This window comes from Heterocephalus glaber, unplaced genomic scaffold (assembly GCF_053883595.1).
Source record: "Heterocephalus glaber isolate CG9 unplaced genomic scaffold, H.glaber_assembly_v1.0 deba00000621, whole genome shotgun sequence".
NCBI lineage: Eukaryota > Metazoa > Chordata > Mammalia > Rodentia > Bathyergidae > Heterocephalus > Heterocephalus glaber.
Window position 1 is genome coordinate 3,885,560 of NW_028258153.1, and position 26,851 is coordinate 3,912,410.

Genomic DNA, 26,851 nt, shown 5'->3' on the forward strand with positions numbered 1-26,851 from the left:
ACATTGAACAAGTGATTAAATCCCTTTGAATCTGGACTTAAAAGTGAATTGAAAGCAGTGTTTTCAAATGTGAATTCATGTCAGTGATGTCAGTGACAATTAATAAAAGTTATTTGTGGCAAGTCAGTAAATTCCTCCAGGTTTCTTTATATGGAAGGCAGGAACAAGAAGCAAAAGTATCTTGTACAGAATCTGTCACGCTAGGAAGCAACATTTGTTTCAAATTATTTCAAATGTTATAATTACTTTGAAAACTAGTAAGACAAGAATTTTAAAAAATCAGCAGAGTTCTCTGGTAAAAAGGTAAAATGGTCGTCAAGTGATTGGATATCAGAGCTAGAAGCCTCCTCTAAGGTCATCTTGCCCACTATTTCTCACAGTGTGACCTGTGGACCCAGAACATGACTAGAGAGAGAGAAAAAAAGAAAAGCTAGAAAGTGGGGTCATTTCTGGGCAAGGTCGTTAAAGAAAGTCTTTGAACTCTTAAAATTATTTTTTTGCTGCAATATATTTCAGGCCTTTTAATATAAAAGTGCACGTTTAATTTCTAAATGAAGGTATTCCCCAAATCATCACCTGTATGAAGTATATGCACTTGTGTATGGTGTATTGTGTATGAGTGTGCGTGTGTATTTCTACAAATGAATGTTCTACGGGAGACTCTTAAAAATTCTGTTCAATTAACTCTCCCATCTCCCCCGTCTTCTAATGATGGAAACTGGGCCTACGGCAGGGTGAGTATGCATCCCATGTTCTGCCTGTGCTGGCACCGAGCCGGTCCTGGAGCTGGTACTGTACAATGTTCTTCACATCTGTCCCGCTTCATTGCCGTGCCAATAGTACTGTTTTTCAGGGGGCTCATAGCACCATAGAATTTTAAATTTGAGTTTCGGCATGCTAATTTTAGCCAGCAGGTCCCTAGAATTGAAGACTTTCACTGTTGCCACACGGAACTAGAAGTGCGGTATAGACGTGGTGTGCTTTAAGGAGCATCCTTTCCAAGGGAGATCAGGACAAGCCTAGAGCAGTGCTGTCCGGATTAATGCCGAGGGTGATCTTAGCTGCAGTAGATCCGAGTGGGGCCTGAGAGGCTGCATTTCTGCTGCCGCCGCCTCGGTGGAAGGAAGTTCTGAGCAGCCAGGGGCTGGGCCCTGGACTAATGAAGTACATTTGCTCTGTGTCTGTGTAGGGAAGAGAGGAAGCTGTGGGTGTGGAGCCCAGGCCCAACTTCCTCACTTTGTTTCTTCACGGTTGTGATGAAGAGAGGAGAAATAAAGACAGAAAATTGCCAATAACACATTGGAATTGAACTTCAGCGTCAATTCTACATTCTGGGACGCTGCTATTTCTTTAGCCAGCCCCCTCCCCGTCTTCCCTTTCATTCTCCCTTTTTCTTCTCTGAGTCCAAAGAAAGGCCTCACTGTGAGACTTCCATTTCCTCTTCCTCACATCTCTTCTCTCGAGCCTCAGCTTTCTGAGCGATTCAGTGGGGACGAGAAACATGACCTCATAAAATGAGAAATAGACATAAATTTAAGATCATTCTCTCTTTATCTCCTCTCTCTCTCTCTCTCTCTCTCTCTCTCTCTCTCTGTCTCTCTCTCTCTGTTTCTGGGAAGAAATTAATGAATGGAATTCTGAGCTACAGTGTGTGATATATTTCTTGGATGCCAGAAAAATCCGCAATTCCAGCACTGTTGTTTTGTCTCCATTGTCACTAAGTCACTGTTTCTGACAGGGTCTTTCTCTCTCTAAGAGTGAACAGACTTCTTTTGTGGGGGGACAAAGTAGGTACATATGGCGGTAGGCAGGAATGTTTTGCTGTGAAAAAAGTTTTACTCTTTTTTTGTCCAGTCCCTTGTGGCTATTTTTAATTAAAGATACTTATTTCTGCCATACAATAAGGTGTTTTCTAGACAAAAGCTTTATGTAGACTGTGAAGGAGTAAGTTTCTACCACTGTGCCAAGTCTTAAATACTCCCTGTAGACAAGGAAGACTCCAGAGGGGACAGAAAACAATGTCGCAGCACTAGTTGTACAATGTTGCAGAGATGCTTGCATCCGGAGATACACAAATCTCATTTGCTGAAATTTCTTGGGAGCTAGGCTAGTTTCACAAGGAAGGAAGGTAGGACATGCCCATGAGGTCCGGTTTTCACTGAAAAACATACGTTTGCCTTTGTTGCAAAGAGGTCTGCCCATGGTGGATAGTGACCGGAAACAGAGAAGCTTCTGCCTGCATTTCTACATAAAGGAAGGCACCAGCATGGACAGGCATGTGGAGCTCCCTCTTGATTCTACCATCCAGCAGCTGTAAGAACTGAAATGACTTAAACTCAGTTTTCACATCCAGAAAGTGGACATGAAAATGATCGTCTTTGACTTTTGACTTCAAGGGAAAATTTAAAAAACAATACATGTCAAACACTCTCATGTGACGCGTATTAAGGAAAAAGCACAATGGCATTTTAGTATGTTTATTTCATTGTTCATGTTCCATTGTCACTTATTTTACTATTTATTTTCCAAGTCCTTGTCATTGCCCTCGCCTTCCCTGGGTGTTAGGGTTGAGTCTTCCCACTGCCTGTTCTTTCCCTGTGGTACTTGTGGTCCCACCAAGGGTCTCACGGTCCCCACTCCTACTTCCTCCTCCATCTGCTACCACATTGTGTTGTGTATTCAGTGCCACAGAACTGGCAGGCAAATGCATCCCATTGGACATCTCAGGTATGGGGCCGAGGCACACAGCCAACTCATAATTACTTTCTAGAAAGTTATTTTTTAAGTGCTAATGTAGCACATCCTAAATCCTATGCACGTAGGGCCTAGGATTAGCTGGAAAGTGCTAAAGTATTTTCCCTTACTGCTTTGCTTTTTATAACCTTGAGCAAGTCATTTTCACTCTTCTCTTCTCACTTTCCTAATGGAAAGATTAGGGAGATAATATCGGTAAGGTGCTATCTAAATATGAAATGAGGGATAGAGGAAATAAATATTAGACCGTGCCTGTCAGAGCTGCTGATCCTCTCAACAATGTGTTTTTCTGTGACCTTCAGTGTCCTAGGAGTGGTCCTGGAAGCAGTAATACAAATCAAGAACTATTCAATTCTCCAGTCTTCCTAGCATGCCTGCTCAACTCATTCTGCTGCCAGCTGATTTTCTACTACTCCTTCAGTGAACATTCCTGGTGCACCTACTGTGGGCCAATTGATTAAGTGAGAAGCTGAGGATTTAGAAATGTTTAGAGATGAAAAGCAGTGCCTGTCCTGAGAAGGCTGCATGCTTACAAGGGGAGAGATTGAATAACAAGGCTTGGAGTCTATGTAGAACAGAGGTGGTACGAAGGATGCTCTGCAGATGCAGGTCAGAGCAGAATGGCACCAAACTCAGTTTAGAGGGAGGACAACCCTGAACTTGGGACTTGAAAGTCGAGCTGGGTAGCTGTAGGAGGCAAGAGGAAGAGCGAAGATAGGGTCACTGTGAGGAGAGCACCCTGGAGTTTGTTATGTTGGGCTGCCAGGTGGGAGGGAGCTGGGGCCGAGGGTGGTGGTGATAGGCCACCCATCAGCCTGGCAAGAAATGGGGCCACAAGGCTAAGGGTAACATAGTCTGTGAAGAAATTAGGGTGCCATGGGACCCAGTTCATGTTTTTCTCCTGAAAACAGTAAAGCTTTAACTGGGAGACTTGTCTGATCAGAAAGTTGGCTCTGGCTTTACAAATATTCCTATTCCTTTTGAGGTCCACTATTTGTGTTCTTATTGTGGCTGGTGAGGTGAGGTGTATTCCTAGACTCTCCTCTGTGCCTTCCAATCAAATTGGTAGTGCATAGCTTCAATGTTTACATGTAACCGAAAATGAACTAAAATGAAGTAACAAAGTAAAAGTGCACTTCCTCCTGCTACCTAATCGGATTAATTGCACCTACTACCACATCTGAAGGGCTCAATGGTGACATTTAAAGGGCCACTGACCACTGTACTGGACAGCACAGATCCAGAGCACTTCCATCAGCCCAGAAAGTTCGATAGGACAATACTACAACTTTCTTCTTCTCCACTGCAGCCATCTGCTTGTCCAACTGTCCAGTGAGGCTTCATAGTACAGTGATAACTGTCTTAAATCCAATTTCCTACATTCATATCCTGCCTTTTGTCATCTCTACAAGTTTCTGACCTTGGACAAACTGTCTAACATTTCTGGGCCCCAGTTTCCTAGTAACAGAGCCGATTGGTGCTGAGGCTTAAATAAATTAAAATGTGCAAGGAGTGTAGAATGATGCTCATTAAATGGTAAATACTAGATAAATGTTAGCTGCAAGTATCAATATTAGAAAGCCTGACCTTTGCTTCTCTGTTTATTTCCTGTCTATTCCTTAGTTCTTATCCTCAAAAACTGCAGACCCCAACTGGATGATCACCATATTATGAACTCTTCCTTGAGCTTCAGATTTGTCTTCCTCAGTTTTCCTCCAGCTACTTGGGTCCCAGATTTGAGTCATGCAATTTGCAGTCCCATTGCCTTTTGCACTCAGCCTTGTCAGAGACAGGGTAAAGGACATAGCAAAAATGACCTCTTCTTCTGAAATAAGCTTCAGAGTGTCTTCTTAAACTGGAGGAAGAGGGAGGCTCACAAAATTACCCTGTATTCCCCTAGGTCACAGGAAGCATCTAAAAGGACCTGAGAATTGGGTCATTGTTCAAACCCAAAAGTAAATTGTTTCCTATCATTTGATATATCCTCATAAGGAAACACAGTCTGAATGTTCACACCTACAGTTCCTTACAAGGTGTAGACAAACTTCAATATAACATTTCAGAATTGTAATATGAGTTTTTGGCTTGTTGTTTCTGCCATTGCTTGGTGCTTTGACTAATGATGAAAAAGTATAAAATCATTCCATAAATGGCTGAAATAGTGATCATGTATGTTTCTAGCCAGAATTTCTCTTTTCTAAGACCCATAATCATCTATTCTAGTAAAATTATACACTTCTTTGTGAAAAAATTTTCTTAAATAACCCATTTATCTTCTTTGCCAGAGCCATATTCATTTAAAAATTACAGTTCCTAAACTGGAGATCATTACTGCCCTGCTTTCTAGCCAGTGATTTCTATGTGAGTACTATAAAAGAGTTATTCAACATCTTGGTAGTTTGATCTTCATATATATATAGTTTATAAAACTCATTTGTACGATTTCTCAAGCAAAGAAACATAAAGTTAGACAATTAATTGCACGTGATTTTCTGCTTCATCGTAGCTACATGAGCTAGTCCCAGGCAAACTGTGTACAGGGTGAAGATTATCTTCAGCATCTGTTTGCCCCCTTCCATGTGACAGCTTCTGATCAGGACTAACAGTCCCCTGTGCAGACATCCTGTACTGGGAATTCCAAACTCAGATGCCTTCAGAGCTGCAGTGGAGAGAATGAGTGAAGTCAGTAGGTGCAGGGGATCACAAAATTGATTATGCCCAAAGCAGTGCAGGCTGTAAAGAGTTAACCCCTCAATTGGCTTGTTTTGTGAAGCAAGTCCGGCTGAACCCTATGTGCTGAGATCAGAATAACTCACACTCAAATTCCATTCCCCCAATTAAAACCTTCTAACTAGAAGGACAGTGTTCTAATCACAGCCATATATTTTGTCTATTATGTTCCTAATTCAAGGATGATTTGTCTTGTCTTTTATGAGCCTTGTTGACATTAGTTTCCCTAGAAACTGCATGATTGTGCCTCATTGTACATAGTTTTGCCCTTGCATGTAGCTCACCTTTACCCCAATTGATTACCAATAAAATTCAGTGGCTTGAACTGGCTAGGGCCTTTGCCAGTTGCACCAGCATTGGTCATCCTGGCATCCCATTTTCTTTTTTTTTAGTGCCAATTTTAAATATATTTATTGAAGACATTGCATTTCCACTTGTATTACAGCGCTTGTAAAGTGCAATGTTACCTTTTCCCTGTGTACATGTTCCACGTTCAAGTATTGAGAATGCCCAGTACTTTACTGTAGTAGTTGAACTTTAACAACTACCACAGAATTTGCTACAAATTTAGGTCCTTCAATGTTTTATTGTGTGGAACAATGCTAAATATATACTTGGGGTTGGCTTAATCAATCTCTTCAATGTAGGCCCTGAGGAAGCACCACCAGAGGGAGGAGCTCCCCTCACCAGGGAAGCCCCCAGGGATTCCTCCAGGCATGCCACCTGCACTCTGGTATAGTTTGGTAATGATGGATTGCAGACTTTCTCCAGCTTCTGCTGATGTTCAAATTCTTCCTTCTCTGAAGTCTGATTCTTATCCAGCCAGTTGATGATTTCATTACACTTATCAAGAATTTTCTGTTTATCTTCATCATTGATCTTGCCCTGAAGTTTCTCATCTTCAACAGTTGCTTTCATATTGAAAGCATAGGACTCTAGTGAATCCTTGGAGGACACCTTGAGCCTCTGATTCTCATCTTCAGCTTTGTACTTCTCTGCTTCCTGAACCATATGCTCTATGTCCTCCTTGCTCACACGGCCCTTGTCATTAGTGATGGTAATCTTGTTCTCTTTCCCTGTACTTTTGTCAACAGCAGAGACAGTGGGAATGCCACTGGCATCAATATCAAAGGTGACCTCAATCTGAGGACCACCATAGGGTGCAGGAGGTATGCCTGTGAGTTCAAACTTGCCAAGCAGGTTGTTATTCTTAGTCATGGCACGCTCACCTTCATATACCTGAATAAGCACACTGGGCTGGTTGTCAGAGTAGGTAGTATCTGCTTCGGAGGAATGGTAGTATTGCACTTGATGAGGACCGCCATGACTCCATCAGCAGTTTTAATACCAAGAGAAAGAGGAGTGACATCCAAGAGCAGCAAATCTTGAACATTTTCAGGCTTGTCTCCAGACAGAATGGCTGCCTGAACAGCTGCACCATAAGCAACAGCCTCATCAGGGTTAAAGGTCTTATTCAATTCTTTTCCATTGAAGAAATCTTGTAGAAGCTTCTGGATCTTAGGGATATGGGTAGAACCACCCACCAGTACAATGTCATGGATTTGTGACTTGTCCAGTTGGGCATCTCGAAGAGCCTTCTCTACAGGGTCCAGAGTGCCACGGAACAGGTCAGCATTCAACTCTTCAAATTGAGCACGAGTAATGGCGGTATAGAAGTCAATTCCTTCATAGAGGAAATCCATCTCAATACTGGCTTGGGTGCTGGCAGACAGGATCTCTTAGCTCATTCACAGGCAGTATGGAGACAGTGGACAGCTTTCTTGTTCTCACTGATGTCTTTCTTATGCTTGTGCTTGAACTCAGCAATAAAATGATTGACCCTTCAGTTGTCAACGTCTTCTCCACCTAAGTGGGTGTCTCCAGCTGTAGATTTCGCTTTGAAGATTCCATCTTCAATAGTGAGGACTGACACATCAAAAGTGCCACGTCCTAAATCAAAAATCAGCACATTTCTTTCAGCTCCAAGCTTTTTGTCTAAGCCATAAGCAATAGCAGCAGCTGTTGGCTCATTGATAATTCTGAGTACATTCAGACCAGCAAAAGTTCCAGGATCTTTGGTTGCTTGCCGCTGAGAGTCATCAAAGTAAGCTGGCACAGTAACCACATCATTGGTAACATTCTTTCCAAGATAAGCTTCAGCAATTTCCTTCATCTTTGTCAGCACCCTAGAAGATACTTCTGGACAGAAGCTCTTTGTTTCTCCTTTGTATTCGACCTGAACCTTGGATCTGCCTGAATCATTCACCACTATGAAGGGCCAATGCTTCATATCAGATTGGACTACAGCATCATCAAATCTTCGTCCAATCAGACGCATGCCATCAAAAACTGTGTCGGTGGGGTTCGTTGCAACTTGATTTTTTGCAGCATCTCCAATCAGTCGTTCGATGTCAGTGAAAGCAACATAACTTGGGGTAGTTTGGTTTCCCAGATCATTGGCGATTATCTCCACCTTCCCATGCTGAAAGACACCTATACAGGAGTAGGTGGTCCCAAGATCAATGCCAGCTGCAGGTCCCTTTGATATGGTTGCTTGAGTGTAGGCCCAGTTCTACTGGTGAAGAAATCACACAAAAGCCTCCAAAGCTGCCGGCGTGTTCACTGAGCCCTGACTCCCCATTTCCTGCTTCTCTTAGTTCTTTTAGGTTTTTTTCTCAGGCCTGTGTCGTACACTGGGCAGGAGACTGTAGCCTACTGCCCAAGTTTCTGGTAACATTTCAGGGGTCCCAAGTAAATAGAGAGTGAAGGGGGAATTCTGGTGATCTAGAAAGTAGATGTGCCTCCCAAATAGAGTAGTCCTTACTCTGTTGCAACAGATTATCAGTAAACTATTCCAGATTTTTTCAAGAGAAGCCTAAAATCCAGATTCTATTAGAAAATATAATTTGCGCAAATATTGCATAGAACAAACAAAACTTATCAACCTGTTGCCTTTTTGAGAACTTTCTTTTCTGCCCCTACATGTCTGCAACAGCAACACATTTTTTTCTCAAATTGTAACTTTCTCTGCTGGGATTCAAATGAGTTAAAGTAATAACCATGTATAAAAATACAAATGATATATTAATACATTAGAAAATGACAGTCTCAGAGAAGAGTTAGGAGTGGAATTAAAGGCAGACTATCTCTTAGGGACATTATTTGATTAAATATACCCCCAAAATCAATTTAACATTTTGATAGACAACTTCGAAGGCCATGTCAAAATACATATACTGTTTCAGTTAATTCTAGATATGAAGCCAAAGGCTGCTAGAATTAGACATACTAAATGTACTGCTGGTTTCTTCTTGCATATAGTTAAATCTTTGCACTCTTCTTAGCCAATGGAATTGAATGGAATGTGTGACGAAGGATACAAAAAAGAAAGAAACTATCTCCTACCATTCTGTAAGGATAGGTCCAGGAATTCTTATTTGTAGATGACAACAAACAGGAATAAATGAACCAGGTATGACACTGATGGAAGAAATGGAAATAACATCTACAGGTTTTTAGTCCTTCCCTGGTAAACTTTCTTCTATATTGTAGACTTCCATCAAGAGCTAACCTTTGAGATCATCTAAGATTTGGCGTGTCCCGGGTGGTATGGCCAAATCAGACACACAAGCTTAAATATTGCATGGTTTCTCTTATACAAGAAACCTAAAGTATAAATAAAGTAAAGAGAAAAATAAAAGATAAATAGAAACAGAGGGATAGGACTTTTGTGAAAGGACAGGGGAATAAAAAGATGGTAGGCTGGAAGAGGGAGAGAAAAGAAAGGGGATAAAAAGAGAATTTAAATAGATAAATTTTAGACTCACCCTAAAGACAAATGTTTAGGAAAGCTCTAAACCTCTTTATCCTAGACACATATGAAAAGACCACACAAGCACACACACAAAATAGGAATTTATGACTGTAACCTCAATCAAAAAACAACAGTTTCCTGTGTATGTGGTAAAATTAAGGGCCTGCTTATTCTCTCCAAAAAAAAAAAAAAAAAAAGAAAGAAAGAGAGAAAGAAAGAAAGAAAATCCTCCATGCTAAGATAAATGCACTCCTTTGAAAAATTTATTTTTGAGCTGTAATTATTGATTATGGAAGTTTGTACATTAGGCATAGTTTACTCACACAGTTGCAAATAGAATCAGCTCCTTCTCTCTACCAAAAACTCTTTGGATGCCTGAAAAATAGCTCCCTTATCTGCCCCCCACACCCTTAGGAAGGGGAAAGCCTGATTGTAAATTAACCATAAGAAATTTTGTGCTCTTGTTTTTCCTAATATTTGGAATAATAAAAACATAGATGGCATGAAAATAGAAGAGATAATATTATTGAACAAAGTGAAAGGAAAAGGAGGAGGAAGAAAGAGATGTAAGAGAGGCAATGGGGGGATGCATAAAACCAAAATACGTTACATACATGGTATGTTATGTGCATGTATTGAAATACATTTTTAAATGTAGTATTCAACTACACCTTTGAAGACTGAGACCTTTATAAAGTGGAGCATATTGGCTTTGTCACTGATTTAGGGAGTAAGCAGTTACATATTCTTTTAAATGATCAAGAGCATCCTAGGTAAAAGGAACAACCAAATGTAGGGATAAATTATGCTTTCTTCTGCCACATATGTGAATAAAGTGTGACATGAATCTGATAGATACTCATTTGAAGTTTCAACCCTGAGTGGTAATAAATGGGAAAGCACTGCTGCATTCATCAAAATAAAACAAAATCAACTTCATTCACAGAATCAAGAAAATTTCCAGCTGTGGGCTCAGTTCAATTCTGAATTATACATCTTGGAACACTGTTAAGTCAAATATTTGAGTGTCTGTAAAACTGAGCCTTGCTGTTTCAATTACAAGCTATTATGCATCTGTCCTTCTTTACAAGGCTGGTATTAGGAAAGCAGCATGTCCTGTACTGAGCTCGGACAGATCTTCAAAAGAAATCTAGTCAAATGGGCTTAAGTTAGGAGTAGTGGGAGGAACATCAGTTTGGTGACAGAGCTCAGAAAATAAGTGATAAAACATGTATCTTCCAGGAAATTGCTTTGAACTAAGTCTATATTCTTTAGAAGTCATTTTTATGTAATGGACATTAAATGCTTCCTGTAAGGATGATTTTATGGCTTTGGTTTCAGGAATTCAGATGGTTACTACAAGCAGTATCCCAGATGACTTCCTTGTATTCCACAGGAGCAGACACTATAGGGCTGATCCATGTCAAAATTATGTATGGGTTTGGTTCTTTTTCATCAGCTCACAAGAGCTCAGTCAATCTATATTCCATGGGAGCCATGTTATGACACTGTTATAGACTTCACCACCACATTTAATAGTGTTCCCAAGGGAACGTGGGTGCAAGGTTCCACTTTAGGATTCCAGAACCAATCTCACCCAGCTAAACCCTGGCAGAGCAAGGATTTCTGAACTAAACGTTAATGATGCCTATAGTGGTTGGAGAAAAATTATTTTCACCATGTAAGCAGCTAGGAAGAGAGCTTTCAGGCTGCACTGTAGGTTCCTAGTACACTGAAACTTCCCAGGAATGTTTGCTAGCAGTGAAGAAAGAGATCAGAGATAAGATGAAATATACCCTCTAAATCCCAAGAGTATATAGTTACTATGTGTCAGACTCAATTTACATATAGTAACCCTTTGCATCAGTTAGCTATTGCCACATAACAAGACACTGAAGATGCAGTGGCTTAAAATTAACCAATTACTCTTGTTTATGAGCCTACAAACCAGGTAAGTGGCTCTCCTAGTTTTATCCAGATCAGCTTCAGCTGTTTTTTTGTTTTTTGGGTTTTGTTTTGTTTTGTTTTGTTTTTTTGGCTGTGCTGATCTTACTTGAGATCCTTTATAGTTACCTGTGTCAGCAGACTATTAGCTGGTCTAAGATGGTCTTGCCTTTTCTTAGTTGTTCTTATGCTTCCAGGGAGGTATCTTGTCCATGCTTTTGTAGTTATAATAGAGGGGCAAAAACAATCATAGAAATTCAAAAGAAATGACTTATCAAACCTCTGCTTATGTCACACTTGCTCATCTCAATGGTCAGAGCTGAGTCCATAGCCAAGAAGTGGGGCAGAATGTTGTACCTCCAACTGAAGGAACTAAGAAAAGCCACTGTTAAAGCCATCACCTTACCATAGTTTATGAAATGAATAATCATATGCACGTTCTGCAGAATAGGAAAGCAAGGCTGAAAGAAATTAAATCATTGCCCCCCAAGCATGCACATGACAAGTAGCGAGGCTGGGTTTCATAAACACACCCAAGGGTCCTCAGGTTTTCTAGAATGTACATCTGCAATGCATTCAGTCTTTGGCTACATTTTCTTCTCTTACCTCTTCCTGCAGCCCAGCCTTCATGGTGCTGACATCACACATTTTGTTACATGTAACTTCACCTGTTCATGCTCTTACTGAGGGTATCTCAAGGAGTTCCTGTTACTTGCCTTAGCAGTTCTCAACCTTGTTTCATCTTCAGACCACTTTGCTTTCTTTTTTTTTTGGTACTGAGAGCAAACTTGGGACCTGGACTTGTGAGGCAGGCGGCGGAACCACTGAGCTAAATCCCCAGCCCTATTTTGTTTTCTTAAAAAATTATTGAGAACTTCAAAGAGCTTTTGTTTATGTGGATTTTAACAATATTTACCATGTTGGGAGTTAAAACTGAGTAATACAAAGATATGTATTATTTAAAAATTAAACTTTTACATATTAACAAAAATACCATACTTTTAAAATAAAAAACAAATATATTTTTCAAAACAATAATCTCAAAAATCAGTGAGAAAGCAATGGTGCTTTTCATTTTTGCAAAACTAACATCTGGCTTGATGAATGACAGCTGGGTTTTTCATACATGACTTTGTATTTGATTTATTGTGATGGCACACGACAAGAGAGCTTCTGGAAAACTCCATGATGCACTTGTGAGACAGTAGGAGTGGAAAAAGTAAATAGAATCCTTAACAATTCTTTGTGAACTTCCTTTGAATTCCAAAGATGCCTGGTTTTTCTGAACCTGACTTGAGAATTGTGGTCTACAGCATCAAGTATGAACTCTTCCCTTTCTATTTTAAAGGCTTTCATGACTTTGGCTTAATTTATCCCTGTATTCACATTTCTATCAACTAGCTATATAATGTGGGCTACTTAATCTCCCATCTGCTCATTGTGCATACTCATTTCTAACTCATGGATTTGTCACAGAAGTGAACGAAATGTTCTAGGTAAAGCAATTAGCATTATGCTTGGCAAGTTGTAAGTCCTTAGTAGCATACTGCAAATGTTGCTACTATTAGTAGTTACATTTTATTCAGCAAATATTACTTAAGTGCTTACAATAGAAAATACCCTAGTTTTGAAGCTTCAGTAAAAGTTGTATAAATAATTGTCTTTCAGAATAATATAGTTTATAGCAAAATGAAATGTTAATTTATTCATTTCATGAATGTTTATCAAAGACCTATATTGTGCCTGTGAGTGCTATGAAGCTTATTGGAGGACCTCCTAGCCTACTCTTGGGGAAAATGGGAGACTTTCATTTGATATCAAGATACCACTTGGTGAGCATGCATATTGTTGTAAGCACAAGAGACATAGGTAAAGGCATTCCCTGTGTTTCCCCCAAAGTAAGACCTAACTGGAAAATAATCAGCCTTGAAAATGAGAGATCAAAAACACCAGCTCCAATCAGCCTATTCTTGCCTTAGGGACTTGCAAAGTAGCCACAGGGCAAGAGGATAGTAATGGCAGTGAGATTATATCCATATAGGGTTTGTGCTTTAATTTGGACATCAAAAGTAATACCAGAAATCTGGAAACTTTAGGACACTAGGATCGCTAACTCCTTGCAATGGAGAAAGAAAGGACCATATAAAAATAGTTGTTGGTCTAGACTTGCCTCCTAGGCAGTAGTTTACACAGCTCTGCTCTCAGTGCAAGGGTTTCTTGTGAAAAAGTGTTACATCCATTTGGAAAAAAAGAATGAGACCTACCATGGATTGAAATGGGACACTGAACCCATAAATATGTACAATTATTATGTATCAATTAAAAATAATATAGCATAAAAATGTGTTACCATAAGGTAGTAGGAGAAGATAAGGATGAAGGAATAGAAAATGTTGCACCTTGAAATCATGAATAATAACAATAGTGGCATCTATGGCAAAGATGGCATCCAAATCTGGACATCACAGCTTATACTATGTGTTTTTACATATAATATTGTATTCTTATTTTATGAATGAGAAAAATGGAAATGCAGAGAAACTTACAGACTTGACCAAGATCCCATTTCCAGTAAATGTCAGAACTGCACCTAGTTTTCTGGTATCTTTTCACCCCTTCAACTGTATTGTGTAGAATATATTCTATACACTACAGATATGATATGATATGATATGATATGATATTATAAAATGGTCCTGCAGGAAATTTTATTTTCAAGAGAAGGAAACGCAATTCACCTTTTGGGAAATGAGTATTTTCAAAATTGAAAAATACTTTATTGGCATTTTTTATTTATATAAAAAGAAGGCCTAGAATCTAGGCCCAAGACATCAGACAGGTTTGTGGAATAGAGGCATAAAATATTTTCCTAGAACAGGAAGTTGTGCCAAGGTTTTTCCTTCAGGAAGATGGCTTCCTAGGATGTGAGCAGGAAAGAATGTGTGGGCAGGAAGTGGTGCTGCTGTGGCATCAGGCTTTGACAATAGCATGACCTCAGATTAGGGATTGGGTGGAGAGATTACTAGGCAAGGAGGGTTGTGGACCAAGAATTGCTTTGTAGATTTTACAAGAGTAATACTTTATTTAGAGCTCCGAATTTGCCTTTTATGCATTGTTGCTTTCTAGTGCAGTTCTTTGATGGTCAGAAAATAATAAAATATTAAATCTTGGTATTTGGATTGGCAATGCCTTTAGAACTTTAGGCAGTGCGAGTATATCCTTATAGGATTTGTGCTTTAATTTGGACATCAAAAATGACCTCAGAAATGTGGAAACTTTAGGATACTAGGATCACTAACTCCTCACAATGGAGAAAGAAGTGCCCAGGTGTAAGTTTGAGGAAGAAATCTCAGGGGTAGTGTAAAAGGTGCTTAGGAGGGGAGAGAGAATGGAAGTAAGGAAACTAGTTTGGAGATATTTGCAAATGGGATTAGAAGATCCTGAATAAGGACAGGGCAATGAGATTAAGGGGAAGGAGAAACACAGGAAATATTTCAGGACACTTGGGAACCTCTTGAGGGTAGAAGATCAGAGAGACAGCACTATTTCTTTTTTTTATTAAAGTCTTTTATTGGTACATTGTAGGTATACAACACAATTACATTTCTCATTGGGAATTATACCTTTACATGATGCATCTTGGTTCTTATTTTTTCCCCAATCCTAGCCCTCCCTTCACCCCCTCCACCCTTCCCTATTTACAAAGACTTTATTTCCATTTTTTCCATTTTTCAGCATTTTTCCATTCCCTTCTTTCCTTTCCCCTGCCCCTCCCACTACCCCTACCCCTTTGGACCTTTTCTTCCTATTTTGCATTATCGATTATTCATTCTAATCATTGGTACATTTTAGGTATAGAATATAATGACATTCATCATTGGAAATTTGCACCTTTACATAGTCTCTCTTGGTTCTTATTTTTCACCCTTGCCCAGCCCTCCCTTCAACCACTCCATTCCTCCCTATTTATAAAGATTTTGTTCCTATTTTTCCATTTTCTCATATTAATCCCATTCCCTTCTATCCTTTCCCCTAGCCCTCCCACTTCCTTCCCCTTTGCCCCTTTTCTTCCTATTTCACATTACCTATTATACATTTAGTTCTTATTTACACTTTCAGTTTCTCACACCAGAGAAACTATTCTGTATTTATACATGTGTGTCCTATTTATTTCACTTAAGAGTATCACCTCAATGTGCATCCACTTAGCTATAAATGTCTCTAATTTCTCATTTTTTATGGCTGAGTAGTACTCCATTTTATAAAAAAACCACATTTTCTTTATCCAGTCTCCAGTTGATGGGCATTTGGGCTGTTTCCAAGTTTTTGCTATTACAAACTGTGCTGCTGTGAACATGGGCGCACATATATCACTGTGGTATGATTCTTTTAATTCTTTGGGGAAGATACACAGCACGGAAATAGCAGGGTCAAATGAGACTTCCAGTCCTAGTTCTTTGAGATATCTCCATACTGTTTTCCGCAGTGGTTGCACCAGTCTACACTCCCACCAGCAGTGGAGCAGGGTTCCTCTTTCCCCACAGCCCTGCCAGCATTTGTTATTGGTGGATTTCATGATAGGAGCCATTCCTTCTGGAGTGAAGTAGAATCTCAGCATTGTTTTCATTTGCATCTCTTGAATGACCAGTGATGGTGAACATTTTTTCATGTATTTATTTGCTATTTCTACTTCTTTGTCTGAGAAATGTCTGTTCATTTCAGATGCCCATTTTTGGATTGGGTCTTTAAATTTGAGAGGTCTGATTTTTTTAAGTTCTTTATATATTCAAGATAGTAGACCTTTGTCTGAGGAAAAGCAGGTGAAGATTTTTTCCCACATTGTGGGTTGTCTCTTCACACTGCTGGTGGTTTCTCTTGCTGTGCAGAAGCCTTTTAATAAGAAGAGATCCCACTTGTTGATTGTTTGTGCTAGTTCACGGGCAACTGAAGTTTTATTCATAAAATCTTTTCCTACACTGAAGTCTTCAAGGGTTCTACCTAACCTCTGTTCCAACTGGTTCAGAGTTTCTATTTTAATATTTAGATCTTTAATCCATTTCGATTTTAGTTTAGTGCATGGTGAGAGATATAGGTCTAGTTTTAATCTTTGGCAAGTTGAAGCCCAATCTTTCCAGCACCATTTATTAAAGAAGCTATCTGTCCTCCAGTGAGGGTGTTTGGCTCCTTTATCGAAGATGAGATGGCTGAGTGTGTCTGGTGTTGTTTCTGCATCTTCTAATCTGTTCCACTGGTCCTCAGGTCTGTTTCTTTTCCAATACCATGCTGTTTTTATCACAGTAGCTTTGTAGTAGAGTTGCAGGTTGGGGATTGTGATACCCCCTGCCATGTCTCTGTTACCTAGAATTTCTTTTGCTATTCTGGGTCTCTTCTTGTTCCAAATGAATTTTTGGATTGTTTTCTCAAGGTCCCTGAAGTATGCTGCTGGGATCTCAATTGGAATTGCATTAAATCTATATAGCAGTTTTGGAAGTATGGCCATTTTCACTATATTAATCCTTCCTACCCAGGAGCAGGGGATGTTTGTCCATTTTCTGATATCATCTTCAGTCTCTCTTTTCAGAGTGCTATAGTTTTCAGAGAAGAGGTCTTTGATTTCTTTCCTTAGGATGATTCCTAGGTATTTCAGTTTTTTGGATGCTATTGTGAAAGGAGTTGTTTGCCCTATTTCTGTCTCAGTGAGTCTATTGTTCGTGTAGAGGAAATCTATTGATTTTTGTGTGTTGACCTTGTAACCAGCTACTTGACTGAATTTGGTTATTAAGTCTAGAAGACTTTTGGTGGAGTTCTTGGGGTCTTCTATATAGGGTATCATGTCATCTGCAAATAATGACAATTTGACTTCTTCATTTCCTATCTTTATTCCTTTTATTTCTTTCTCTTGTCTAATTGCCATGGCTAATGTTTCCAGAACTATATTGAACAAGAGTGGTGATAGTGGACATCCTTGTGTTGTTCCTGATTTGAGTGTGAAGGATTTCAGCTTTTGACCATATTGGCTGTTGGTTTTTCATAGATGGCTTCTATCAGTTTGAGGTAGAGACCATCTATTCCAATTTTTTGTAGGATTTTTATCATAAATGTATGTTGGATTTTGTCAAATGCTTTTTCTGCGTCTATGGAAATAACCATATGGTTTTTGTCCTTGGCTCTATTGATATAGTGTATTACATTGATTGATTTGCGTATATTGAATGATCCCTGCATCCCTGGGATGAATCCCACTTGATCAGGGTGTATGATCTTCTTGATGATCTTCTGTATTCTGTTTGCTAGTATCTTATTAAGGATTTTTGCATCTATGTTCATTAGTGAGATTGGCCTATAGTTCTCTTTTTCAGTTGGGTCTTTCTCTGCTTTGGGGATCAAGGTGATGCTTGCTTCCAGGAATGAATTTGGGAGTATTGCTTCCCTTTCCATTTCATTAAAGAGTTTAAACAGTAGTGGCAGCAGTTCCTCTCTAAATGTCTTGTAGAATTCAGCAGTGAAGCCATCAGGGCCCGGGCTTTTCTTAGTTGATAAGTTTTTAATTACATTTTCAATTTCACTGATTGGTATTGGGTTGTTCAGAATTTTTAGGTCTTCTTCGTTCAATTTTGGTAATTCATATGTATCTAGGAATCTGTCCATTTCTTCTGTGTTGTCCATCTTATTGGCGTATCGGTTCTGGAAGTAGGTATTGGTGATCCCCTGGATTTCCACTGGGCCTGTTGTAATTTCACCCTTTTCCTTCCTAATTGCATGGATTTGGGCCTTTTCTTTCCTTTGTCTGACAAGGTTGGCTAAGGGTTTATCAATTTTGTTGATTCTTTCAAAGAACCAACTCTTGGCTTCATTGATTTTTTTGTATCGTTCTCTTAGTCTCCATTGCATTGATTTCTCCTCTGATCTTTATAATTTCCTCCCTTGCATGAGCTCTGGGGTTGTCCTGTTCTTTTTCTAGAAGCTTGAGGTGCAGCATCAGGTTGTTTAATTGGGCTCGTTCTGTTTTCCTAATATGCATATTCACTGCTATGAATTTCCCTCGTAAGACTGCTTTCATTGTGTCCCATAGATTCCGATATGTTGTATTGTCATTGTCATTCAATTGAAGGAACTGTCTGATTTCTTCTTTAATTTCCTCTGTGACCCATTGGTTATTCAGAAGTGTGTTGTTCAATTTCCATGTGCTTATGAAATTTTTTGAGTTTCTTTTGCTATGGATCTCCAATTTCATCACACTATGGCCTGATAATATACAGGGGATAACTTCAATTCCTTTGCACTTACTTAAACATGTTCTATGTGTGAGTATGTGGTCTATTTTGGTGAATGACCCATGTGCAGCTGAGAAGAATGTGTATTCTGATTTTGTGGGGTGGAAGACTCTGTAAACATCTGTCAAGTTCATTTGTTCAAGAGTTTGATTGAGTTCTAGTATTTCATTATTTATTTTTTGTCTAGTTGATCTATCTATTTGTGACAGTGGGGTGTTGAGGTCCCCACTACAATTGTATTAATGCATACATGACTTTTCATGTCCATTAGTATTTGTTTTACATAGTTGGGTGCACTAGTGTTTGGTGCATAGATATTTATGATTGTCATCTCTTCCTCTTGGATTCTTCCCTTTACAAGGATGTAGTGTCCTTCTTCATCTCTCTTAATCAGTGTTGGTTTGAAATCTACTTGATCTGCAAAGAGGATAGCTACTCCTGCTTTTGTTTGGATTCCTGTCACATGGAGTATTACTTTCCCACCCTTTAACTTTCAGTCTATGAGTTTCCTTTTGAAATAAGTGTGTTTCTTGTATGCAGCATATTGTTGGATTTTGCTTCTTGACCCATTCTGCCAGTCCATTTCTTTTGATTGGTGAATTGAGACCATTAACATTGATGGTTATAACTGAAATGTATTGACTTGTCATTGCCATGACTTTTTCTTTGTTGGGGTTCTCCTCCTTTACATTTAATTTCTTGTCATGCCAGATGGGTTCATTCTGCTTTGCTTCCTGGGGTTGTGATCCTTAATGTCTGTTCCTAGGCTATTGTGTAAAATTCTTTGGAGTGCTGGTTTGGTATTCACGAAGTTCCTAAGGTGCTCTTTGTCATGAAAGTATCTTATTTCTCCATCAATTTTGAAAGATAGTTTTGCAGGGTACATCAATCTGGGTTGGAGGCTGTTTTCTTTCAGGGCTTGGAATATGTCACTCCAAGCTCTTCTTGCCTTGATGGTTTGTGTTGAGAAGTCTGCTGTGATTCTGATGGGCTTTCCTTTGTATGTGATTTGTTTCTTTTCTCTCACTGCTTGTAGAACTTTGTTCTTCTGTTGAGTTTCTGGAATCTTAACAATTATATGCCTATGTGTAGATTTTTTTTGATCAAGGCTATTTGGAGTCCCATATGCCTCACTTATCTGTATGTCAAGCTCTTTTCACCTGCTTGAGAAGTTTTCTGCCATTATTTCTGTGAAGAGATTTTTTATGTCATCTCCACTCTCTCCTGTTTCTTCATTGACTCCAATCAGTCTTATGTTATTCTTCTTTGCATCATCTAGCAGCTGGTGGATTGATTTTTCATGTTCCCTTATAATTTTGAAGCAATTTTTCTTGTCCTGGTCACTAATTGCAATCTTATCTTCTATATCTGAAATTCTGTCCTCACATTGGCTCATTCTGCTCTGTAGACTTTCAATGGAGTTTTTCATCTCCTGGAAATCTATTTGCATCTGTTTTATGGATTCCATTTGTTTCCTATGTTGAGATTCCATTATGTTCCTGAGCTCTTCTCTAGATTTATTAATCATTTCTTTCCCTAGGGGCACAATTTCTCCTGTTATCTGAGAAATTATTTCTGATTTCGTTTTTTCCAGATCCCTTTTTGTTGCCAGTTCAGTGGGTCCAGGTGGTTGAGTATCAGAGTGGTCCATCTCATTTCCCTTTGGGGTTGCTGTTGGTGATCTGGGAGTCTGGTTTTGAGACTTATTTATGTGTTTTCTCATTTCAACTGGGGTGGGGGCTATTGGCGCCTGCACAGATTACCTCCTCTGATCTGGGAGAGGTGCAACAGGGGCCAGGAGCAGTGTAGGGATGGTGGCCCCAAAGCCCTTTCCTGTGGGCTGGGAGCAGCGGGAGGGATGGTGGCTGGGAAGCCCCTTCCTCTGGTCCAGGAGCAGTGGGATGGTGGCTCAGCAGCCCCTTCCTCTGGACCAGGAGCAGTGGGACAATAGCTTAGAAGCCCCTACTTCTGGGCTGGGAGCAGCAGGACTCAGTACCATGATCTGGTGGTCCGGAGTCTTCTGCATCTTTGTAATGTGGAACCAGGTGGCTGTACAGAGGAGCAGGAGTGGGGGTCCAGTGGATTGCTGCTGGGGCGTGGGCTGATTCTGCATGTTCCATGCAACTTAGCACTATTTCTTATAAACACAGGCTACATTAGCCAGGAAATGTATCCAAGTGGGGGAAACATAATTCTCTGCCAACATAGACAAAATAATTTGTTACTCATGCTGTTCAACTTTCTGCCCAGTCAATCTTTTACCTATGCTGACTAGAACAAGTCAAATTCCTTAAGCACCCTAAAAAACTGAGTGAGAATATATGAGACTTGTGTCACTATTTGCCTCTGGACAGCTGGAGAAGACATTTTTGCCTGTATTCTTTTTTTCTTTTTTTTTTTCCTGGTACCGGGGATTGAACTCAGGTCCTTGCTCTTGTGCAGCAGGGAGCAAAACCACTGAGCTAAATCCCCGGCCCCTTTGCCTGTATTCTTAATCCTACACTTGACTTAACTCTCCCTATTCAGGCTGCCCTTGACCTTTTGGGGTGTCAGTTTTAAATCCCAACATTAGACAAATACAAACCTTGTTCTCTAGACCCAGTACTGACTGATAGAACTGTCTGTGATGAAGGAAATGATACATATTTTTCTGTTGCCCAGGGAGGGGTAGCTGCTAGCTCACAATGCAAATGAACATGTGAAAGGTGTCTAGTGAGATTGTGGAGCTGATTTTTAGTTTAATTTTAATAAATTCTAACTTGTATTACATAGCTCCACCTGGTAGGTCCATAGTATAAATACTAGGTTTTGGTGTCCAACATCCTACCAAGACTGTTGGAACTTTTGGTCTGAGGGAATTTTTACCTAGTTGCTTTGCTTGCAGGAAACAGTAGATGCAGCAGGCAAAGGTATTGTCCCTACTGTAATTATTTGGAGAGCTCCTTCCAGGAATCATGCTAGCAGGCTGGATTAATTTGTATTATATAAGTAAAAAAAGCACAATGTAATTAATTATATGCATGTGAGTAGTTCAGGTTTAATTTTTTAAAGGTTGCATAATAAAATTGGGATATTCTGCGAGATTCTTGGCTTAAAAAGGGGGAAAAATATCTAGATTTAATCGTCTCTTCTCCATGCCCTGGATTCATGTTTGAATCACAGCTACTTAGATTCTCTTGAAAGCTCATCTCATTAGTATTGATGCAATTTTATTTTACAACATTTCAAATCTTAAAATATTGACCCTCCTTTGCTAGTCTAGACCTTTGCAACTATCAGACAAAAACTTAACTACCTGAACTTGCAGTCTCTTGAAGTTTGCCATATGTTTGGCTAGTTACATTTTAACCCACCTTGTGCTAAGATGTTAACAGGTCACAAATGTTTAATCATTGTAAGTTAGTTATTAATACTCTAGAGCAGGAGCCTTTAGAGTCCTGAGCCAAACCAAGGACTAACAGGGAGTGTTCCAGCTTTCCTGGCTGGCACCTGATTACTATAAAAGTAGAGGGAAAGATGAGCAAATCCAATTCAATAAATATTTAGAATGTGATAACGACATGGGGAGCTTTGAGGTAGAATAAAATGAGTTCTCTTTCTTGTGCCAAGAAAGTTACCAGGCAAACCTCCTTCCACTTGGAAAGTTGAGCCTAATAATATCTGCAATTTATTGGACCTTTCTTCCAAGGACTTCAAAGTGTGATGTAATCCAACCCTGACATTTTTATTAAATATGTATTTAAAAAATACTTGACAATTCAAAGAGGTATGGATGTGTGATAATCTTATTTTGTATGTGTATATAAATATACAAAAATGTGCACATATATATGAATACACCACACACATGCCCACATATTCATATGTATATCTGTGTAGATGAATGCACAGGTTTTTTTTATGTATGTGTGTGCATGTGCATAGATGTGTGTGCATGTGTGTGTATATATATGTGTGTATGTGCATGTGTACTTCCCCTGTACTCCTGCAGTAGCTAACCATAGTGTAGTGTATTCTCTTTGCTGACAATTAAGAAGTTCTGCCATTTACTCTCTATGCAACATGTGGCAAGTCTCAAACTTTCTCAGCCTGAATTTTCTTACTTATAAAATAAGAGTAATAATACTTGCCAAAGTTATTGAGAAAATTAAATGTAATAATAGATGAGAAATAAATAAAATAGGAAGCCATTTATGGTCAATGTATTCAATGCTGGGAAATGCGGAATTGCTCTTTCTCCAACATGATTATGAGGACTTGTGCTGGAGCCTGATTTGACAAATGTACCAGGAAGCATATGGATACATTTTCTGGGCAGATGGCTGATACATTCTGTGCTGCACATGCAGGCATGGCTTTCTATGGAGTTGCTTTAGCACGGACAGCCTCTGTCAGGAATCTTTATGGGGCCAAACCATATTAGGTGAACCTCAACAAACAGGGAGCTGGAGGCTTGAACCTAATGGAAACAGTTTCCTTGACGTTCGGTACTGAATGTAAATAACATCTTGAATGCCACCAAACGTCAATACTGATGCTTGATGGTATTACATAAATTCAGCTTTAATTGAGCAAAGCCAAATCCAACCAATTGGGCCTGTTTATATTCTCAAATGCTGAAATGAAGACTGAGACTTGGAGATTTTATCTCTTTGTATGAGATGTCCCCATACATAAGGCGTTTTGTGTGTGTGTTTATATTTCCTTAGCTTCACAGTTCTCACCTCCTTGATAACATCTCAAATAAATAGCCCTTCTCACATAGCAGCTGTTCTAAGGGCTATGCTATGGGACAGAGGAAGGATGATTTATGGATCAGGAGAAATTGTTCATATTCTGTAGTGGTGTGTTTCTGCTCCACTAAAAATTAGTAAGCAAATCCAGGTATAACAACTTTTAATAATAACATGGGTTCATAGTAGGTTCAGTTTCTGAGTGCTAGCGTATTTATGACCTTGACATAGATAATGGCAGGGTTAAAAAAAACTGCTGAAAATGACCAGCATAAAGTATTACAGTAAAGTGTCGGAGTTGGACACTTTGCATAATGGATTTCAGGCACAAAAGGAAACACACCTTTCTCTCCTTCCTACTCAGGTGTCTGATTAAATTAGGTGCAAATATGTAAAATATAAAAAATCCGAAAGGGTATTACAGCCAGTCAGCAATAGAAAACTTTCATATACAGAAAAGAGATATTGGGAAAATATGAATTATAGTCTCTTTGCCACAAAACTCTTAAATTAAATCTTTAATTTTGAAAGGAGGAGTCAGCTTGTACAGAGCTGAGACCTCTGATTGGTCTCGCAGGTTCTTCCTCCTTGTTCTGTAATCAGTTAAGGTGAAGACTATTTGTTTATGGTGTTCTTTAAAATATACTCCATGGGAGCCTGGATTTCCCAGTTCTGCCTGCTGCACTTGACTGCCTCTTCTGTAGGCCAAACAGCCTCACTTTCCTAACCTTCCCTTCAGTAGAGATCACTTTTCGATCCTTTAATAGATTTCCTCTGAAGGGCTTCCAAATTATTCTCACTCTTCTTAAGTTTTCATCATCAGTAGCATTGCGGCTGTGTGCTAAATATTCTGCTGGGCTTTGCGCCAGGTTTGATTGCAAATGTCTTCTACCTGCCCCCAGGCTTCAGGGCCCTGCTACAGGCAACTCGAATGAGATCAGTACATATAATAACACACTGACAGTGCGTCCTCTTTGATTTAGGAGGAAAGAGAGACATAGGGATTGGTTGAGCCTTTTTGCTTTGTTTTACTTGTTTCTATTTGTGACTTGCCTTATTCTACCAATGCTCTTTTGATCTTCATCTTTTGGAGGATTGTTACTGACTTTTGTATTCCATTGAAGGACATATTGGCAATCACTCAGGTTAAGTCTTACGGGTTTGGAGAGAAGACTTTGAACTATCATCGGGACTAAATTGGGTCATTACCCAGGATGCCAAGTGTCAGTGGAAGCTTGCATGGCTCAAGCTAGGCATAGTGGAGAATCCAAGGTCATCTGTAAGACGGGAGGATAGAAGGACAAAACTAGAAGATCCAGGCATTGGGAAAGGTGATATAAAAAAAACTACTAACTACCAAAAACTTTGATAACAGCGTACAAAAAAAAAATTATAGATCAACCAGACAGGGTGCGTTCCAGGGCAGCTGTTTAGTAAGGGCCTACCACTGCTCTGGATTGTCTTTTAAGGGTGGCATTGGCTCTCTGGTGAGATCAGTATGGGAACAAGGTGCTGGCTGATCTGAAGATTGTAGCTGCATTGTGAGGAAATAAGGAAAGAACCTCGTGGGGAAGAGTTCTGAGCTCAGAGATGTGAAAATTCTGTTTCAAATAATATTGTTATAAAACCAACAAGTAAATTTAGCTGATCTCTCCACTCCCACACTGACTACTAGGAAGTTTAAGTCACATTTGCAGATCAACTATCATGATGAGCAAGACCTTCTTACCTCGTATATTTTTACTGCATTTTTTTCTTACATTTATTTTCTACCGATTTTCTCTGGTTCTGGTTTTGCATCCTTTTTATGTTTTCTCATACTTCATAGTAAGGATTCATGTACCTCATAGCCTCTAAAAAACAAGGCAGGCTATAAATAAATAAACCTGTGCTTCAGTAAAGCATTGCATGAGTTGTAAAACTTGGCAGGTGTATTTGTGTGTTGTACTTGTGATATTTACTCCCCAGTATCTGTCCAGTTGGGCAGAATTTACAATCTGAATAGGAATGAAATGAAACTGTTTACCTAAAGTTTTCTTGCTTGCCCAAGACATTAAATAAAAGTAAACCTTGTTTTCTTTCAGAGAAAACACTTTCATAATGGTCATCATCTGTTTGAATAGATGAAGGTAACACATGTGTTCTGATCCTACAGCTCTCCAATGTATTCACAAGGATCCCCAGTAGCTTTAAGGAGCAAAGTTTGAACTTAGGACCCTAAAGGGAGACTCAAAATGACACATGAGAAAGGCTTTAACATCTCGTAACTATGAGTTTAATAGGTAGCTGTCTACCTACGCTGTTCAACCTTTCAGCTCACATGGAGGTAGGATATAAAACTGAACAGTAAACACCTGATAATGCACTGAAATAATTTTTAAAGTCTTACCTCTCCAATCTGTATCTTCCCCAGTTAGGTGGGGAACTATTTGTAAAAAGATACAATTTTAATTCATGCTGTTTTACCATTTAGTATTTTATTTGAAACATGCCGTTTGCTTTTCCTTTCCTTTTATGACCTCTCTCAGACAAGGCAGGTTTTTGAGGGTCGTGGACTAAATGTAGTGTGAAGATATTACACAACCTTTTTTTTTTTTTTTCAAAAAATTATTCTTATTCTCGAGTTGAGAGTTGTCCTGGGCTTGCTTTGGGAAGAACTGGGCTTCAGTTTTGATTTCAATTGTTATTTAGTCTATGGTTTTGGACATGGCTTTGAAATCTTCTGAGATTGATTCTCCAATCTATAAAATGATGATAATAAATTTTTGGCCGTATGAAAAGCAGTTGAGATTATTTTTCCAAGTGTCAGTGGTCCAATCCTCCACTCACTTATGACTGCCAAGGTCATAGCCTTGACCTCCTAGGACCTCCTTCCTTTAAACCTGCCACTGTCTTGCTCTCAGGCTTCTCATCTGTATTTTCATTTGGTTTTCCTCCCCCATTAGAGTCTATTGTCTGTAACTACCTTGCCCCCTTGAAAATATAATTCCCTTGCAGTTATTCCTCTCTTGCTGATGCTCATGGAAAAGTCCCTACTCAGGCTTTAACACTCCTTTGCACTCCAGGCTTGGATTGAGGCAAATGTTTTTCAGGAAAATTACACACGATCGTTTAATATTCCTACTATACATTTCTGGTCACAAATCCCAGATGGCTGCCCCATGCCTTCTCCTATCCTCTGTCCTATGTACTACTGATGTCTAAGTGCTCTAAGTCCTCTATGTGGCTAAAAATTGCACCCAGGAAGTCTTGAGTCTGCTTATCATCAACATTCTCAGTCTCCTCACATCCGTGTTTTGTGAACAGTAGAGGATCTATGAATATCAATTATTATTGTGGTTCTATAATTCTTGGAACTATCTAATGCATTTGGAATGCTTTCTAAAAAACCTTCTCAAATTTGACCTCTAGTAAACTGTAGTACAGAAAAGAGACTACATGAGTCATAGTGCACTATTATGAAGTTTATCTTAATTAAGATGTGTGCTAAGGGCACATGAGACACCAAAGGAGCTGCAGAAGTTTGATCAGGTAATGAGCAATTTGACCATTTTGTCATTGATTTTTAAAAGATATTTACATTTTGAGTTTTAATGAACATT

General features: G+C 39.2%; 1 long non-coding RNA gene and 1 pseudogene across 1 annotated transcript in view; one reads left to right on the top strand and one right to left on the bottom strand.

Moving 5' to 3' along the window:
* Nucleotides 1-1,008: 1,008 nt before the first annotated feature.
* LOC101696590 (heat shock cognate 71 kDa protein-like) lies at nucleotides 1,009-11,872 on the bottom strand (annotated as a pseudogene).
* Nucleotides 11,873-26,732: 14,860 nt separating this feature from the next.
* Nucleotides 26,733-26,851, top strand: part of LOC147829327 (uncharacterized) — a 30,452-nt gene continuing 30,333 nt past the window's right edge. Inside the window, exon 1 of the long non-coding RNA XR_015449124.1 lies at nucleotides 26,733-26,780. This is a non-coding gene — a long non-coding RNA (uncharacterized LOC147829327). The remainder of the gene's footprint in view (nucleotides 26,781-26,851) is intronic.